This window comes from Mustela lutreola, chromosome 7 (genome assembly GCF_030435805.1).
Source record: "Mustela lutreola isolate mMusLut2 chromosome 7, mMusLut2.pri, whole genome shotgun sequence".
In the NCBI taxonomy this organism is placed as follows: Eukaryota; Metazoa; Chordata; class Mammalia; order Carnivora; family Mustelidae; genus Mustela; species Mustela lutreola.
Genome location: NC_081296.1, coordinates 133,302,136 through 133,322,856, shown reverse-complemented (window position 1 = coordinate 133,322,856; position 20,721 = coordinate 133,302,136). Strand labels below are relative to the sequence as shown.

The window sequence follows — 20,721 nt, the reverse complement described above, 5'->3', positions numbered from 1 at the left end:
TACATCTACTAACTTTCCTTTCATGACTCTCTACCAAAGCTTTAACTGAATCCACACTGCATATCTGTGATGTCGGGATTCTCATGCTTCCTTGACTGTTTATGCACAGTCTAAAATTTACAAAGTACTTTTCACATATAGCATTTCAATTAATCCTCATAACAATCTGTGAGTTAGATGTCATAAACCTCATTTTTTTTATTATTTTAAACTTTCATTTTAATCACCCAGTACTCATCACAAGTACACTCCTTAATCCCCATAACCTATTTGACCCATCTCAACCCAACTCACTTCCCCTCTGGTAACAACCAGTTTGCTCTCTATAGTTAAGAGACTGTTTCTTGGTTTGCCTATTTTTTTCCCCTTTGCTCCTCTGTTTTGTTTCTTAAATTTCACCTATGTGAAATCATATGATATTTGCCTTTCTCTGATTTATTTCACTTAACATAATCTCTCTAGCTCCATCCTTGTTGTTGCAAATGGTAAGATTTTATTCTTCACAGCTGAATAATATTCCATTGTTTATTTCATGAACATCATTTTATAGAAGCAGGAGCAGAACCTCAGGAATGCTGTGTCACTTGCCCAGGGATACACATGGTCTTCAGGGTAGAAATGGACATTTCTGACTCCATATAAATCTAATGTGGCTTCCATTTATCAACTATATCATCTCCTTTTAGTCTTCTTTTGTTGCATACTCCCTTAGCAAATATTTCTTAAGTGTGAACTATGTGCAAAATATTTGCTAGGCAGGAGTATTCAATCCTTGCCAGGCTGGTCAATTTCTTTAGTTCCAAAGTTGATCAAGTTGTTTATCTCTGTGTTCCCTGAATCTAGAGCTAGTTTCCTCTGCAATTTCTGGACAAATACTATACAATATCACGCAGAATCTGACTTCTTAAGTAAATGTCCATTTCAGCTCCATCTCAGAAAGGGTCAAAGCTTTTCTGCATAACTCATATCATTTTTTTAAGTTTTTATTTTACATGGAGTTTTTAGCTATAGTGCTTTTTTCCCCTTGCCCCACCTAGAGAGAAGCCTAAGTGGATTAGAAGAGAAAGGGATAAGTCAAGTCGAAATTCTTCTATTGTACTTGAGAAACACAAGTGGATGAGCAGCTAGAGGTGCCAGAGCCCATCATAAGTGTAAATGGGAGGCCATGAATATAGATGACTACACCAAAGCTCAGGTTACATAGATAGTTCTGTAATTTCTGCCACTTTTTAACCAGAACCATTTCTCTCATTACTCTCATCTCACACTTGCTGCTTGTTGAGCTACTTTAAAACCTAATTCAGAAAGATGGCCCTTAAGAAAGAAAGATGTGAAATCAAAAGCAGATGGTTTAATGTACTGGGGTCATGTCTGGGTCTGGAAATGGAAACAGGGACAGCAGGTTTTTATATTCTCTTGAGCAAATCCCAGAACATTCTTTAAAATGAAGCAGTTAAAAAATATAAATATTTCCATTAGTCAAAGGATACCAGACCAAGGTTTGTCAAATCATGGACCGCAAGAACTTCTCCAAGTGGAGAGGTTTACATGAATACTGAGGCACTCATCATTACCAAGAACTTTTGTGGGACCTATGCACCCTTCTGTGTCATTTTCCAGATTTGATGGCACAGGATGTGAAAGAAAACAAGAATTGGAGGACAAAGGCACTGAAAGGAAATGGGAGGGGAAAATGAAAAGAAAGGAGAGAGGGTGGATGGCATAAAAAATATATATATTTTTAAATAAAGATTTTATCTATTTGAGAAAGAGAGAGAGAGTGTGTGTGTGAGAATGGAGGGAGCAGCAAAGAAACAGGAAATGGGAAGGGGAAAGCATCCCAAGCAGACTCTATGCTGAGCACAGAGCCTGACAAGGGGCTTTGTCTCAGGACCCTGAGATCATGACCTGAGCTGATACCAAGAGTCAGAGGTTTAACTGACTGAACCACTCAGATGACCCCAAGAGAAAAAGTTTTGAAATCAGATCAGCATTAATATAAATTCTGGCTTTTGCTTTGTGTCTGCCCAAACTGGCTCCTCTCGGTAGTGCACACAGTTATATTGACTGTAGGACAAATGTAAAGATTAAATGAGATTTTGAATGAAAAGAGCCAGCATGGTGCTAGACAGAGCAGACCCTCAATAAAGACAGGTGGCAGTGACTTTTTTTTTTTTTTAAAGAGTAAATGATTGAAGAAAGAGAGAGAAGAAAAGATGTTCTCACTGAATGGCATGTCATTCTCAAACCAGATTTTTAAGAAATTTCTATTTCTAAAAATCTACCTGGATAATCCAGTATCTTTTAAATGGATTATTATTTGAACTATTCTGATAATTCTATAGTGTATGGATACAAAGGTAAAGCCGCCCAAAATAAAAACTGAAAAAAAAGTTTTGAGTGCACTGTTGTTCTCAATCAGAATCTCTTGTGCAGCTTTTGAAAGAAATCAAATTCCCAGGTCTGCCATCCACCTAATTTGTTTTTAGTAGGTCTTGGGCAGGGTTTAGACATTTGCACTTTTTTTTTTTAAGTTCCACAGGTATTCTAACACCCAAACAAGGTTTTACACTGCTATTATAAACACTACATAAAGTTAGGCACTTGGGCAATGTGAGGGTCTTCCTACCACTATCCTAAATTAATGCAAAACACCAGTAGGGAAATAGACATTCAACACTGCAACTTTCTTTATCAGATTGAAATTGACAGAATATTTTATTTTCTGTATCTATTGGCTCAAACTTCTTCTGTGTTTGTACCCATCTATAAAAATCAAGATATGCCCTATAAGAAAGACTATGGAAACCCAGTATACCCTTCCTCTAGAATATACTCCAAGTTTTAACCAATCCTTCATGTGTTTATATAATGACACTTAAAACTTAATGACATCTACTTCAAATGTGTTGGGAAGCACACTGTTGAGAATAAGGCAAAGACAGTATGTAGCATGTCGTGTTCTCAGGAGTGATGGTGGTAACATTATGTAATTTTGACATTTTGCTTCAATTTGCTTGGCTGCCTCCATCTGTGTGAGTTATTGATTGGTGTATGGAAAATGAATTACTTCACTTCTGAATGGGTCATGAGGGAATTAAAACAATCAAGGCTAAATGGCTAATAATGTACCGTGTTCTAGTAGAAGACCATTCATTGTCCATTGATCCTTGTGGAGTATACTTTTCATTCAAGATTACAGCTTTTCTTAAAAAAAATAAATAAATAAATCATTTCCACCAACCCAAAAGGAAAATCATTATAAGAACACAAAGTGTTTATTCTTATAAAGTTAACCATTTTACAAAGCTTTATTTGGAAAACCCAAATGAGCTTATAATGCATTTTTTTTAAATATGCAACAGAAAAATTGTTCCAAATAAATTTTAAAATAAAATGCCAGAAACTTGGGAAAATGTACTCAGTGGCCAAGAAAACAAAAGAATGGATGGAGATGAGAATTTCACTTCTCTTTCATCAGGTTCCACTTAGCTAAGGTCAGTCATGCAACTGCAGATAAACAAACAAAGGAACTTACATTTAAACATGGCACATTTCTAACAGGACTTCTCAGCACAAGGAGAGAGACCATCTCGGTGTTCCCTACCTCATGGAAGCACCAGCTGCTTCTCATCACTTTGGGAGCAAGTTGTGAAGAACATTAGTGACTTATAATTAAAGTGAAGAAATTCCATTCAAATATAATCATAAAAGGAAATGACAGAGACACAAAGAAATGCAGAAATTTAAAAAAAATAAATAAACCCACTAAAAGCTTAAAGGCCTGAAGTGACCTCAGATTATTAAAAAAAAAAAAAAAGACAAAACAACAACAAAAAAAACAGACTGACCTTAAAAGAATTTTCCTTTGGATAGGAAAGCCACATCAACTGAGATGAATTCTGAGAAAAGAAGGCCTTATTGGTATAAACAGATACCATTTTTTTAAAGATTTTATTTATTTATTTGACATACAGAGATCACAAGTAGACAGAGAGGCAGGCAGAGAGAGAGAGGAGGAAGCATGCTCCCCGCTGAGCAGAGAGCCTGATGCAGAGCTCAATCCCAGGACCAATGTCTTTTTCACTATGTTCTTAAGACATCTAAGCAGAGACACACCACTGTGGTTATGAAACAGATTAATCTCTCACTGAAATAGTCCTTCATACGTTTTTTAATGAAAGGAAAGTACAGAAACCACCTAGCTTCATGGGCATAGTGATGTAGTCAAGGGCACCATCCAAAATATATGTGGGGGATGTCAGTTGCATTAGTACAGTGTGGGTATATGGCAAAAAAAAAAGGGAGCCTGATGAAAAAAAGGAGAGAAAAAAAATGATGCATCAAAAATATTTTTACCTTTTGTTTGCCAGGTTACCAAAGTACTGGCCTGCTTTAGGTCTTGGAGACAGCTAAGACCCTTTAGCTTTAATTTATATATTCCCAGACCTGAGTCACTGGCCCTAAATTCACTTGATCACTGGGGGTAACTTTACACTCTAAACAGATAGTTCTACTATTTGAATAGTTGAGAACATAAAACAATATATTCAACGCAAAGCTATTAGTAAAAGTCCATTAAGACTTGCTTGCCAGGGGCGCCTGGGTGGTTCAGTGGGTTAAAGTCTCTGCCTTCAGCTCAGGTCATGATCTCAGGGTCCTGGGATCGAGCCCTGCATCAGGCTCTCTGCTCAGAGAGGAGCATGCTTCCTCCTCTCTCTCTCTGCCTGCCTCTCTGTCTACTTGTGATCTCTGTATGTCAAATAAATAAATAAAATCTTAAAAAAAAAAAAAGAAAGACTTGATTACCAGATTCCATCAACTCTCTTTATAACAACTCATTCATAAGCTTCACTTTTCAGAAGCAACATGAAATAGAGGAAAACCCATGAACTGAAGAGCAATGGAGATCCCATTTGAGAAGTCCACCACAGGCCATATGACTTTGGAAATAAAAACATTTATTGAGAAATTAGTATTTCCCAGGCACTGTTATCAGCACCTGACATGTATTATGTATAGTCTATATAATAGCTGTAAGAATTAGATGATATTATTTTACTGATTTTGAAATAGAGAATTTCAAATGGCTAGTTACTGAAAAAGCCAATATTTGAACTCATGGTTCTAGCTGTTGAGTGATGCTCTTAACCTCTATGCTGTACCATTCCTCAGCATTATTTAATTTGTCTGACTCTAATCTACGAGGAGGTAAAGATTATAATGATAACATAATACATAAAATGTCCTTAACATTCGATAGTGTTACCCTTAAGGGGACTTCTAATTCCAGTCATGAAGAGGTAACGTCCATATTTATCCTCCTACCTTAAACAAGAAAAATAGCAGGGGATAGAGTGCTGTAAAACAATGATATTCAAACATACAACTGGCAACACAGGCCAATGGTTCCTGAGGAAAATGAAACAAAACAATCTCTACAATTTCCCCCACTTACTGCCTGCAGAGTTTCCAGGCTGCAGTACAGAAAAGGGGATCCCAAATAGAACCAGAGGTCTTTCTGACTTGAGGAGACAAGAGATTGGAGTCCAAGGAGTCTAAAAGAGCTAGAATTAGTGAGGCAGCATACCAGAGAGGGAGTTACACAGACAGCAGCCCCCAGAGATCTGAAGAGGGCGTGCTCTTGAGTTTTTGGCTGAATACTGATGTACATGTGTGTGAAAGGAAACTATCCAAGGGTAAGGGGAAAAAGGGGGAACAATTCCTGAAACTCACACAGGGCTGAGAATAGTTCTATTCCAACCACACTGATTAGAAAGATCTCCTTATACACCGGGAATTGAGTATGGCATTACCTTAAAAGTAGGGCTAAATTAGTTTTAGACTACAGGCTGCCTTTGGATCTGTCCTACTGAAACTTAAAAGAAAGGTTTAAAAGGATCAGACTGATTCCAAGAACTTTAACTGCAAACTAGAAGCCAAAAAGTCATCATTCAAATATATACAGTTCACAATGTTGGCATCCCATCAAAAATTACCAGGCATGTAAATAAAGGGGAAAGTTATGATCCCTCTTTAGGAGAAAAATCAACCAATAGAAATAGATCCAGAGATAAAAATATGACAAAATTAGTAGACAAGGATATTAATAAACAGCTACTATAAATGAGTTCAAGAAGGTAGAGAAAGGGTAGAGAAATGATAAAGAGAAATGGAATATGCAAAAAGAACCGACTGTGAATTGCAAAAATGCACTGAATGTGATTGAAAGTAGATTAGACATTGCAGAAGAAAAGATCAGTAAACTTGGAGAAAGAGCAATAGAAAATATCCAAAATAAAGCAAAGAGGGAAAAAAAGAATAAAATATAAAAGTCCATAAATGTGGAACAATATCATGTGATCTAACATGCAAATGGAGAGGGGAAATATTTGAAAAAAATAATGGCAAAAAAATTTCTGAATTTAATAAAAACTATAAACTCATAGATCCTATCAGTTCACCACACACCAGGCAAAATAAACACGAGGAAAACCAATCTAATGTACATCATACTTAAATTGCTGAAACTAGTAATAAAGAGAAAACCTTAAAACATGTAATGAAAAATGCATTACATTTAGAAAACTGAAGGTAATAATGACAGCCGACTTCCTCTGAGAAACTATGCAAGCAGAAGACCATGTTATGACAGCTTTAAAACTATTGAAACCAAAACACTTTCAACCAAGAATTCTACACACAGGTAAAATATGTATCAAAACTGAAGGTCGGGCGCCTGGGTGGCTCAGTGGGTTAAGCCGCTGCCTTCGGCTCCGTTCATGATCTCAGGATCCTGGGATCGAGTCCCGCATCGGGATCTCTGCTCAGCAGGGAGCCTGCTTCCCTCTCTCTCTCTCTGCCTGCCTATCTGTCTACTGTGAACTCTCTCTGTCAGATAAATAAATAAAATCTTAAAAAAAAAAAACCAAAAAAACTGAAGGTCAACTTAAAGTTTTTCAAGCAAAAGCTTTAAGAATTTATCACTAAAAATTCTTCAGAGGGAAAATGATACCAGATAGAAATTTGAATATCCACAGAAACATGAAGAACACCGGAAATATAATGTGAGTAAATATAAAAATTTTTTTTGCATTTGTTAAATTTGATTCTTTGAAAAATAATTCACTGTTTAGAATAAAATTAATAATAATATAGTATGGGCTTTATATGCAGAAGTAAAACGTATGATACTGATATAAAGGATTTGGTTTGGCCCGAGTCACTTAATTTCAGTTTAATGATATGCAAATGGGAGTATTTGTATTAATTCAATCTCTTCATTTAAAACACTTAGCATAGGAGCTAGCACATGGTCGCTAATGTTAACCATTGACATTACATTTATTCCTGAATAATTTGGATTTTTACATGGAAAGTAGGAGTGCATTACTTAGTGAAATGTCAAGCCATACTGAGATTGAAGAAAAAGGGAAAATCAGAAACGCTGATCCTGTTTTTATTTAAAATTTTGATATTGTATTCATTATGGACTTTTTGCATTATTTTTTATTTTTTTAATATATATTAATATATTAATGGGGGAGGCATTGATACCTAAGTCTAGTGTCTCATCCTCCTCCCAGCCCTGTATCACTGATGTAAGTAAAAGAAGTGGGAGAGAGATTTATTCCTTGATTACACAGCCCATTGATCAAACATGATGGAGTTAAAGGCATGACCTCCTGCTCTGAAAGAATTGGAGATGTCTGTAACCTAAGGGTTAAATGTTTTTTCACTATACAAGGCATTTCCTATGCCTTCTTTCAAAGAGCCAATTCTCCTAAAAGTCATTCCACAAAGAATTCAGTCCATTGAAAAGTTGTTTGCACAACTTTTTATAAAAACGTTTTGCTGGCAAAATGACCTCAACAAGAATTGTAATTTGGTAACACTCAGTGTTCAGTTTGTGTCAAGTACTGCTCTGAGTATTCTACGTAGGTCAAAAATGATGTACTTTTCTCCATAGCCCTATGATATAGGTTCCATTTTTACCCCATGTTTATAAATGAGGAAATTGAGATCCTTTAAAATTACATGACTTTCTCAACATCACACAACTGGAAAGGGGAAGTCAGGATTTGAAACTAGGCTTCTTAATCTGGGGCCTCACTCTTCACCACCATACTACATGACCTTTCACTCCCAAACTTAGGAGGAAGACATCCAGAAAACCATAGGATATTGGTAGGCAGCAAACACATCTACGACTCTTTAATTCCTGCTTTTTATGTTTCCAGATATTGACTCGACTAGTATCATGGGTGGATAAACCACATCAACAGCTGGTTCTATTGCCTAAATATTCATGAATATAAAAGAACATTCTCCAATATTTATGGTTAAATTGATTGTTCATCAGCAGAAAGAAACACACAACAAACACACATACATCCTTGGAGTATAGATGGGAATTCATTCCACTTGTCAAGAGAGATTTGTGTCAAAAGCAAGCACACTTGGATCACTTAGGCCTGTGCCCCCTTTTTCTCATTATGATGTCTTTGTAGTCATGAAGTCCTCTGACAGCTTGTCAATTTGGGAAATGGTATCTCTGTTGAAAGCTTGATGAGTACATCTTATTTTTAATGCTAACTAATTCCTGCTTGAAGATAATCCTCTTCCAGTCATGTTTACATAAGATACACAGAAATGACAGGATAAAAATAGTTACTACGAAATTCTCCACAGGCTATAAACAGTTTTAACTTTTGGCAAAAGGACTTTATTATTTACATACTCAGACAAATATAGGTCATACACTTCTCAGATTATTAATGTTCTTCTGCAAATAATTGACAGTGTATAAATATACCAACTGAACGCCTTACTGAGTCTTAATTAAATTCTAGCAATCTTATTCAGAGTCTTGTGTATTTGGTTTATCTTAGGGTCATCATTAATATATATCTATAATATTACAGTCTGAGATCTTTTCTTGCCTTCTTTTTCTAAAAACAAATACAGTCAAAAGTAATTTATTTCAATGCTAGATAATGTCTAACTCCAAAATCTCAAGATTCCAATCTCCCACTGTCCAAATGTCCATAAACTTCAAGTAACATCAACTCAAATGCCATAATTTTAACAGAGAACAAGGTGGCAGAATCTGTAGCTGAAGTAAAGAGCACACTGGTTTACATTAAAACAGTTATTTCTCTGTCAAATTCTCACAGCAAGAACGGATTCTCAGTTCAACTTTTCTAGGCCAAATGAAGCATCGTGTTTATAAATAAAGCCTTCAGTCCTTTTCCTCTCTAAGCAGTAAATTCTTTGCAACCTCTGGCATTTGCAGTATGAACATCTGTCTGATTTAGTTGCAGAACAAAGGTACTCTGTTATGAAAAAAGCAGCATTTCTCCACTCACCCATATCCCAAAACATTCCTAAAACATAGGTGTCCTATGGAGTCTGTGGTAGGTAGAATAATGACTCCCCAAATATGTCCACACCCCAATCCCTGGAACTTGCAATTATGTAAATTGTAGGGCAAAAAGGACTTTGCAGATAGGATTAGTGTTAAGGATATTCAGATAATGAAATTATCTAGATTATTCACGTTGGCCTAATTGATTGCATGGGCATTTAAAATAAGAAAACCTTTCTCAACTGAGTTCAGAGATGATGTGTTGGTAGCTTTGAGGCAGAGCAGGGACTGGACTTGGGTCCCCTCACCCTGACCATGAAATCCAGCTTTCCTTGACTGCTGAAACCCTATTCCCTATGCATATCCAGTAGGGATGCAGAAGCGAGATGCTTACCAAAGGAGGGACTCAAATTCAAAGATTGATGAATACTGGACCTAACCAGTCTGCACCAAGGTGGGCCCCAGGGCTGACCTTTCACCCACTTTTTCTTCATTTTAATACCAAAAAATTACGCCCAGGGGTGGAGGTTTAATATGCTAATGAGACATTTATCCACTGTGCCTGTGGGCCCAACTTCCTGTATATCTTTCTGCCCCTTCATGCTTAGATGTCACTCCTTTCCTGTCTTAGCCTCTCTAAAAACTGTTCCTGGTCTTTGTTCTGAGAGTCGGGTAGGAAGGGCCCTTTCCTTTGTGCTGCCTTCTTTGTGAATTGAGTATAATCCCCAATAAAAACCTTGCCTGGAAATTCTCCCTGGGCCCTATTTGACTCCACTACTTGCAGAGTCCAAGGACCTGAGTCAGTAACAGCTTTGAAGAAAAGGGAAGGGACAACAAGCTAAGGAACATGAACTCTCTAGAAGCTAGAATAGGCAAGAAAACAAACTGCCCCCTAAAGTCTTCAGAAAAATACAGTCATGTCAACACCTTGGTTTTGGCCCAATGACACCCGTGTTGCATTTCCAACCTGCAAGCCTATAATAAATGTGTGTGTTTTAAGCCACCAAGTTCATAGTAATTTGTTACGACTGCAATAGGAAATACAAAATATATTCAAGTTAAGAGGCAACTCAGCTTCACAAGGAATATGATTCCACCTTTGAAATAGGTATTTTTAGCATTCCCGCTAAAGGAAATGTGTGCATTGTGATGGTTAATTTTATGTGTCAGATAGACTAGCCATGGGGTTCCCAGAATAAACTATTTCTGGGTGTGTCCATAAGGGTGTTTCCTGATGAAATCAGCATTTGAATCTTAGGCTCAGTAAAGCAGATTATCCTCCCAAATGCACATCACCCAACCATTGAGGGTCTGGAGAGAACTTTATTTTCTTCATAAGGAACCATGTATGCTATTAGGACATAAAGATTTATTAATCTTCTATTTTCCAAGAAATAAATTAGAAGTGTTCTTAGGTACTGAAACCAAAACCATAGAACCATAAACCTCAAGCTTCAACAATTTCTCATCTGTCCCTAAAATACAAGATCCCCAGAATCTTCTAACAATTAAAAACTTCTGATTTCTCCTATCTTTGCTTTGCCATCAGGTTGTAAGGATAAAAGGTGGGGGAGGAGAGGTAAGTGACACAGGCCTGACTCCTGGGTGATTTCCTTAGAGCTCCAGTTTCACACATACCTGGCAGATCAATTTACCGTTTACTCATTCCTTAAGCAAATATGGATTGTGTCTCTAATTTCCAGGCACTATGCTTAGTGCTGGGGATACAGTGATGAATATGACAGGCTATGCTTCCATCCCAGAAGCTAGAATTTACTGAGTTTACAGAACAATGAGAACTAATAGGACAGTAAGAACTTCTTCCCAAGTTTAAGAGTACCTGGTAGAGAATTCTGTTCTTCAACTATGAAGGGACATGACTTACCAACCACTGAGACTCACTTCACCCTGGTGAAGTGACTTCTAGCTTTGCATCTAAACCCATTCCTGACCAGCAAGAGGAGAACCACAGAGGCCCTACACCTTTATTCTATTCTCTGCTCTCCAAAATGCTTTCTTTGTGCACAAACTGAGCAAACCCTTTAATCAGGTTGTTCTCAACTTCTAGTGTGCCAAAGAACCATCTGGAGGGCTTATTTAAAATACAAGTTCCTGGGCTCTCATCAAGATAGCCTGATTAGGTAGGTGTGACAGGAGATCCAACAGTTAGAATTTTTAAACAAATACTGCAGCTGAAATCTGCTCAGCTAAGGATTGCATTTTGATAAGCATGGATTTAACTCCTACATTTTTCATATCCATAAGGCTATGATGTTATTACCTTTTTAAAAAAGTAATTTTTTATTTAATCCGATTTTTTAAAAATTTTATTCACATTAAAGAAAAACACACACACACACATACACACACACACACACAAACAATAAATCAGCCCACCTTCCATTATACAGAGATAACCACTGTTAATATTTGATAGATTTTCTCCCACCTGCTTCCTAACAGAACTAAAAAATATTTGAAGTCATGCTATATATAAAGCTCTGGGTCTTGCCAATTTCAAGTAAATATCATTAAAAAATTACCCATATGATTAAATCTTTCAAAAATGAGATAGTTTTGATTTGTCATCTTTTAGGTTGCTTAGTAAAGCTTATAAATTCTTTCTGCCAATTATACATACTTTATACATACATACTATACAACCTTACTCTTAGATATTTTCAAAATTTGTGACTATTAAAGAAATTGTTTCTATAATGTTTTCACATTTTAAAATATGAACATGTGGGAAATCTACTAATTCTTATGTGCTCTAGGTTTTAGAAGGATACCTTACTTCATTTTCTGCTGGGAATGGCCAGCAATCCCTGTACCGACAGATTAAAGATTACTCCAATTTTGCTGTGAAAGAGAGAAAGCAAGGAATCAATACTCAAGACGAAGATCTTTTTTGCTCTTCTTTGCTCCCATTTTTATTGGTCCTTCAGGATAATCACAAATCCTTATCACTGTTTCTCAAGCATGTGATGTGTGACAAGGGGTCTTCCTGGAACTAGGAGGATCTGATTACAGAATGATATGATATGCTTATCTGCATATTCAGTGAGTTCTGCTAAACATAGCCTAAGGGACAATGCATACATCTCTTAGATCACAGGATGGCTGTTTGGGTAAGAGACTCTGGGGAATGGAGTGGCCATTCAGGCCTCAGCATTCCAAAGGCCTATGTCCTTCTCCAAAACCTTCCACCATGTTCAGCGGCCATCATGTTGCATTTTAGTAAGCCAGGTATTATGGCTGATTTCATGCTCTACATTAACCCCAACATCTCCCACTTTTTTTTTTTTTCTTTTAAAGCTGCAGCAAGTAGTTCTTGAGACAGTTGCACTATTGTAGATATGCTTCACATCTCTGACAGTGGCTAGGGCATTTATTCCAATTTTGCAGACTAGGATGAGAAGAAAACCAGTAACTATTATTACAAGAGCAACTCCTCAGAATCTCCATTTTTGTGGAAGAGAACCATGTGGCTGGCTTAAGCCACTGAAGATTGTTAGAAATAGATTGCCAAGCTTCTGCATGAAGCTAATGATTTTCCGCCACCATCAAAGCGGTGAGGATCTAATCCTTCATCTGCTGAACATCAAAAGTTAAAATATCAGGGCACCTGGGTGGCTCGGTCATTAGGTGTTTGCCTTCAGCTGAGGTCATGATCCCAGGCTCCTGGGATTGAGCCCCAACCAGGTTCCCTGCTTGGTGGAAAGCCTGCTTCTCCCTCTCCTACTCCCCCTGTATTTCCTCTCTTGTTCTCTCTCTCTCTCTCAAATAAATAAATAAAATCTTTTTTTTAAGAAAAGTTCAAATATCATGGAGTGATCCATGCTTTTGTTTCTTTATCTTTTCCCAGTCATGTACGGTCTGGTTCCAGGGCATGGGGATAACACAGCCCTGTGAGCCCAGTCACATAAGAGGCCTTGCCTATAGGCTAAGGCTTCTTGGTTTTTCCCCAAGATTTTCAGTAACAGCTTCCATTAGTTGAAGATGTCCCAGTATTTTCTGATCTATAGTTTGTTGAAGTTGGAATTCCCTTGTGGTATTAATAGGCAGCTGGTCCACAAAGGCCACAGTCTAAACTGAGAGAGAAAGAGAGGCAAGGGCCACACTAGTAGCAGTAATAATTGAGACAGCCGTGACAATGCTGGCAATGATAGACCCAGGAAGCATTTGGATCGTTTAGAATCTCCTGAGCTTTCTGGGTCATCTTCTTAAGGTTTCCCCAGGTTGTGAATTTGGCCTTATGGGTACTGGGAAGGCACATGACAGTTGGCTGTTTTTCTTGTAGATTCAGGTGACCCCTCTGAGCGGCTGGATTCTGGCCAGGCCAGGCCTCGGTAATGTTTAACGTTTCTAGTGGGGATCCACACTGATCAGTCCTTAGTGGAAACACAAGTGTAATCTTACCCCCATGTTATGAGTTTTGCTGGTCCCTGACCAATCCCTATGTTTGGGTCCCAAGAGTACTTGGGCTCCTGTTTTTGGCAGGTAGCGAGGTTTAAAATGTTCTTTGCCCAGAATTTCAAAATCGGAATTTTTAAATTAAAAAGACTTAGAGTAAGCAATGCTTTCTGTAATTGTACTATAGGACTCCTATCTCCCCTTTTAGTTTTGTATTATGTATTTAAGGGTAGAATGTGCTCTCTCAGTAATAGCCTGATTGTGACTGATTTGTCTCCAAATAGCGTGCTGTAATTTATTGACGAATTCAATAAAGGTTCTTGGGAGCCCTCCTTATTGTTCTACATCTACGTATGGACCTCTCCCCTAAAGCATATTAGCCACTACAGGACCCCTGCTAAGTGACTGAGCAGCTTGTCTTTCACATAAATCATCATATTCAGTATGCCAGCCTGAATACTGAGTGGAGCAAATACTACTTTACATAAATGCTTTGTTCACAAATGAATCTTTTATCACATTTCTGTAAATCATTGATATCTTAAGATAAAGTTTCCTTAATCTGGAAGAGCAAACATTAGAGAATCAGCAATGTTTTAAATAAGAGTCACAAAACTATAATACTCTTTTAGTTCATTTAGTCCCAAGTTATTAATTCTTATTTGAGTGTAGCTTTTGTTAGTTCTGCAAGTTTTACACAATTAAGTTTTAGGTTTTTAAAGATATCAAAAACCTGTATCTGTCCTAAATCCTTTTATATGAATTTCCTCATCTTATAAGAGAATAAAAACAATTATAAATGACAAAAACTCAGAAATGGACATTGTTAATGATTTTATATGAGAACTTTTTACGATCCAATTGACAAGGAAACTCGGTTATTTCTGTGACACATGAAAGAGTTCAATAGCCAGAATATAGACTGCTGATGACCTTGTACCATAGGGTCCATACCAAACAAGTCTAATTAGTCAACAAGACTTTGTTCATGATTTAAATGTTGAGGAAATTTGTTAAAACCTTAGAAAGTTTCAAAGCACATGCCTAAATGGGACTACAGATCACTGCAAAACTCAATTTTTGTTTAATCAAGGTGACAATAAGAGATTCCAAAGGCAAATATGTAGGAGGTTATGTAGTTTTAGCAAAACACACCTTCTTTAATATTGAGGTTTTAACTAATTAACCAAAGACCTGATAATAACATAACATAGAAAGTGATTTCTGGGCACACAAAAGAGAAAAAAACCTTTGTTTACATTTTCTTATACCAATGATTCAAGAAAACTTTGTCTTTTAAACAGAGAAAATTTCAATCTTATGCCACTATACTTTTAAAATCCCTTTATTTTAATCTTAGTCCATCATAACCACACCTAAAATTCCTTTGCAAAGATTTCCCTTTCATAAACCTTCTACAACTTTCTTCACATTCAGATTGTCCCAACTCATCTCTCCAAACAACCATCTTATTTAAGACAAAATTTCTTAAATTCTTCTTCTTTTACCTTCAACAAAATTACATTCCCATTCATTATATCTTTCTTACATATCTCCTATGTTTCTACATACAGACTTGTCTCCATTATTTCCATCAGTCTTAACTACATTTAGTAGAATTTTGCATTCCTAGAAACCTTAGTCTCCAATGAAAACTAAGTAGTAACAAATTATCAACTGTCACACCAGAATTCTTTAGATGGCAAATCATTGAATCAGTTAAGCATAAAACATGTTTTGCCAACAGACCTAAATATTTTTAGTTTTTGCAATAAGAAGTCAAAAATCCAAACCTACAACCAGTAATCAATTACTTAGCACCTTATCCTATTTGGAAAAGACCTAGATGTCCAAAGAATATAATTCCATTTACCATACAAGCAAAACTTTAAGGTTTCTGGCTACCAAAGACTTTGAAAATTATCTTAACTTCCATGAAAATTTTGATGAGACAATTAACCACCACTTTAGTCATCTTTTTGGTAACAGAGTGCAACAGAGAAAACATGAGCTTATTTGACCTTTAGTAAACCTCAATAGAGTAAGTTTTACATTTACTGCTGGTAACCTTAAAGATATGTCTACCTTAATTAAACTGACAAACTTAATTTAGTTCAAATACTGAATTATATTCCACCTGGATCCACCCCATTGTAGATTTTTACCAGAGACACTGGTGGGGAAATTTAGAGTGGGTGGTGTTAGGTCCAGGAGTGCTCTTCTTGCTCCTTGATGGTAAGGGTAGGAGGAGCCATGGTACCTGAGGCCCTGAGGATGGTCTAGAATTTAGTTATGCAGTCCACACCCAAGGTGGTGCAGAAAGAAGGGGGAAGAGAGGACAGAAGAGGCAAAGTTGCAAGAAGGCAGAGAAAGGGTTCCCAGGTCCAGAGATCATCAGCTCCAACAGAGGAGCAAAGGCCATGTTTTCCTGCCAACAAGGGGAAATAGTCCATATGGAGCCAGAGAAGACAGGGAATTTTCCCCAAAACAAAGGGAGTTTTGGCAGCTGCTTGGGAATATTCCTTAAATTCCCATCCCAAGGTAGACTTAGCCATAGTTGGCTCCAATTATAGCCATTAAGCCAGGAAATGCATGAGGAAGAAGCTCCTACATCTATTAAGAACAGTGGGAGAAAGGGAGTCAAGAGTTCCCTTTGTCTGGGATGGACTGTGTTTCCTCCAGCAGCCTGGGTTAACTCAGAGGAGCCCTATTCAGATAATTATCATCCATGTCAGGAGGGAGCTTATTAGCCAAATACATTCAGGAAAACCCATTCTGCAAATCCCTTACATGGGGGTCCTGGTGTAGAGCAATGAAGGCCCAGGTACAAGCAATGGGTACTCTAGGTCCGTTTATGATTAGCTCTGAAGAGATCTAACTGATAGAGCCCACTGAATCCACACAGTGCTAAAGATCAGTGTTTTCCTAAATTTTGCAATTCAAATTGTTTCCAGTAGGTTAAAAGGCACCCCAAGGAAGAATCCTTGGGAACTGAAGAGGTCCATTACCTAGAAAATCCCCCTGACTCCCTGGTGGTGTCCCACTTGGGATATGTCAGCGACTGGAGGCGTCCCCTGAACAAAATCAGTATGACCATTGCCACTGATCTAGGCTCTGTAGGAGGTAGTCCTGCCCACCCCCACCCCGCTTCCCTATCACATTCTAGACTACAATGGGTGCTTGTGCATGGACTAAAATACCATGATACCGTGCTTAAAGGTCATGCTGTGAAGGTCATGCTTTATTTTACCTTGCCTAGGAGGTCATCGCTCAGAAGGTCATGCCTTATTTTATTCGCCTTGAGCTTTGAAGAAACCACTGTTTTTAGCCCCTGGAGAGCATTAGAAAAATTTTACAAGGGGAAATTATCCAATTTTGTAGCTTAAATAGTTAGTAGAGGACACTGAAAGAGAACAGTAAAGACAGAAATCCATCATGATCTAAGCAACCTTCCAACACATGTAGTCCTTACAGCCAACTTCCCTAGGAAACAATCCCCTGTATGTATCACTTCCCAGATGTAGCCCCCAGTAAGGATCAACTAAGTGTGGGGTGAAGGGGAGAACGTGGTAGAATTTCCTAGTGGGGGGGGAGGGAGTTTTCATCTTTGTTGGATCTAACTTGAGAAATTAAAGGGCTAATGTGGGGAGCCAAAGGAGTCATAGGTTCCCCTTCTTTTTCTTTAAAAACGTTTGAGGTGCACTCAGTATGTAATAGGGCCAGGGGGTACCTAACTAGAGTCCACATAGTAAGGGAAGCAAGTGGCACCTTTTTACCTTGTTTATGGCAACATTTCAAGTTCTTTCTAATTCCCTCCCACATTTCAAAGTCTAATGTAGTTTGGTCAGGGAAGCATGGGTTCTGCTCAATAATAACCTCTAACAAACCCTGAAGTTGGTCCTCTGTTACAGAGGCCCTGCTTACCTTAAGGAGCTGTTTCTCAATTTTAGTAACTCTGTTAGTCTTTAAAAATTGCTTTAAGGAAAAATATGACAAAGAAACAACAACAACAACAAAAGCAAGGAATACATCATCAACCCAGAATGACAAAACCAAAGTACTCTTTTGTAAAATGATTGGTTTTTAAAGAGAAAGAAGAAATTCTTTAGACACTCTGGGCATATAGGCAAAAATAAAACAAAATAAAATAAAATAAAATAGATTCTTATCACACTCTTCAATAGCAATGCTTTAAGCCAGAAGGAAATTGTACAATATAGGTAAGATACTCAAAGAAAGTACAAACCAAGAATTTATATCCACCAAAACTGACCTTCTATAAAGACCCATTATTACCTTGCAAAAACTCAGTTTTTTCCATGAGCCCTTGCTGAGTTGTCTACTGACAATGAGCTCCAGCCCAACAACATGCCTGGAGAGACATTGCCATAAGGACTGGTGGGTGATAAGCACTTGGTATGTATTTACTTGGAGAAGTAACACTAAATTATAGTTAAAAGAGAAACAAGTTTATAATGCCTATATGCTCTAAAAAGGTAGTTATAGTATAGTCCCCCAAAGTGGTGGGGAAGCTGCACAGTGGATACAAACATTTTTGTATCTATTTTCAGTACTCTAGTTGGTAGCAGCAGTTTTACCATTGTTATTCTGAGACTGTTACTTATATAAAGTGGCAAATCAGTTATTGTAGAATTTTTCATCTCCTGTGTCCTTGGAAACCAAAGTCATATGTCAGGTGTATGTGTGTGTGTGTGTGTGTGTGTGTGTATATATGTGTGTGTGAATATATATATATATATATATATATATATATATATATCATACCATATATACCAATATATAACATATGTATATGATATATATATCATACCATATATACCAATATATAACAATTATAATTATATATAATAAATATATATATACCAATATATAACAATTATAATTATATATAATAAAATATATATCTTTATTATATATTTTTAATATAATGTGTTATCTATATTAATAGGTGACATTATATAGATTAATAGATAATATTAATATTATCTATATCATATATTATATATCTAATAGATAATAGTAACATTATCTATATCTATATTATATAAATATATAAATATATAGATGAATATCTATTTATCTAAAATAAATATCTATTTATTTATTATTAATATCTATTTATATTTATATATTTATAAATATAATTTATAGAAAAATATCTGTAAACATATAGATATTTATATAATATAGATACAGATAATGTTCATATAGATTATAGAGTATACATATATATACACATACTTCATATAAACCCATATTCTGCAATCTATATTAATAAATAAATAATAAAATCTATATATTAATAAATATATAATAAAATCTATGTCTATTTATATAAAATACCTAATTCTATTCATGAAAAAGACCTAGAAACAATGACCAATCCAGTAGCAGTGAGCATACATAATGCTCAGTTTATAGTCTTGAAATTCCCTTTTCTATTTAAGAAAATAGAGGGACCTCTTGGAGAATTGATGATTCTAAAAATGTGGCAGGAAATATCGAAGATGGGTCTGGAATATCCTGTCTTAACAGATAACAAGGAAGCCATCGAGGCTATCAAATGGATCAGAAACCAACCTAAAGTTGGTAAAATTTCAGCTGCAACAAAGATTAAAATTGCAATCAATTGAAATGTGAAAATACATTTCAGTAAGAGTTCATAAAGATACTTGGCAAAACACTAACTGATCACCTTCTGAAGATGGTATGGAAAAAAATTATATTCTTAAAAACTATGTAAATAAAACAGAAGAATCAAGCCTTTGTTACACCTCTCCTATATGAACTGCACCACTGGGTGACCAAATAATAGATTAAGAAAAAATCTTATAAATTGTTACAACTGATATAGGAAAACAAAATGACACAATATTGCCATTTTGCAACCGACCATGAACTAGTGTATGTAGTCATTATACACAATAACAGCTAATATCAAAGAAGAGCAAACTTTAGCCATGTATGTGCTTCTTGACATAAGAATATGGAACCACCTACAATCATGCCAGAAGGATGGAACTGGCTGACTCAGCTGCTAATAAGCAGAAAATGCAGAGGGCAAAGGCCATGTTGAATTGGACTATGAGGATGCAGTAGACAGGATCCAGACTTTGAGAAACTCTATGGGTCAAATAGCATAACAGACAGACTACAAGAAAAAGAAAGATATGGAGGCTTAAACACATATTAATTTTTTTAATGGGCAAAATGGGACTATAATGCCTAGGGATGCACATTCAAATGATTAAGCAAGGAAATAATTAATATAAAAGTCAGGCTAGGAATTACTTTTGGGGGGAGAGGCCATGACTGAGATGGGGTACATGGAAGGAGCTTCTGGGGTCACTGGTTAAGTTTTATTTCTTGACCTAAGTAGTGGTTACCAGGATGTTTGTTCCCAAAATAATCACTAAGCTACAAATTTAATTTGTATGATTTTCTACATCTGTGATTTGTTTTATAATATAAAGTTTTTAAAAGATGAAAACAGAACTATCTACCTCATAGTATATGTATGTGTGTGTGTGTGTGTGTGTGTGCGCGCGCGTGTGCATATACACATTTGAATATCCGGCTTCTGGTACATAGTAAGTACTTGATAAATACGAATCCTCTTCACTGTTAATCCTGTCGAACAGCCTTGCTAGTGTGATTTCAGCACCATTGCTAACATTATTAACTTGTGTGACTAATCAAAAATAGTTAATACTCAGGGTGCCTGGGTGGCTCAGTCTGTTGGGCAACTGTCTTCAGCTCAGGTCAAGATCCTGGAGTCCCAGGATTGATTCCCACATTGGGCTCCCTGCTCAGAAGAGAGTCTGCTTTTCCCTCTGACTTTCCCCCTTCTTGTGCTCTCTGTTTCAAAGAAATAAATAAAATTTTTAAAAACTTAATAATTTTTTTAAATTAAAAAA

At 36.6% G+C, this 20,721-nt stretch overlaps 1 protein-coding gene across 1 annotated transcript in view; it reads right to left on the bottom strand.

The window, feature by feature from the left end:
- The window catches only part of DIO2 (iodothyronine deiodinase 2), a 132,487-nt gene that overhangs the window by 92,469 nt on the left and 19,297 nt on the right, over positions 1-20,721 (bottom strand).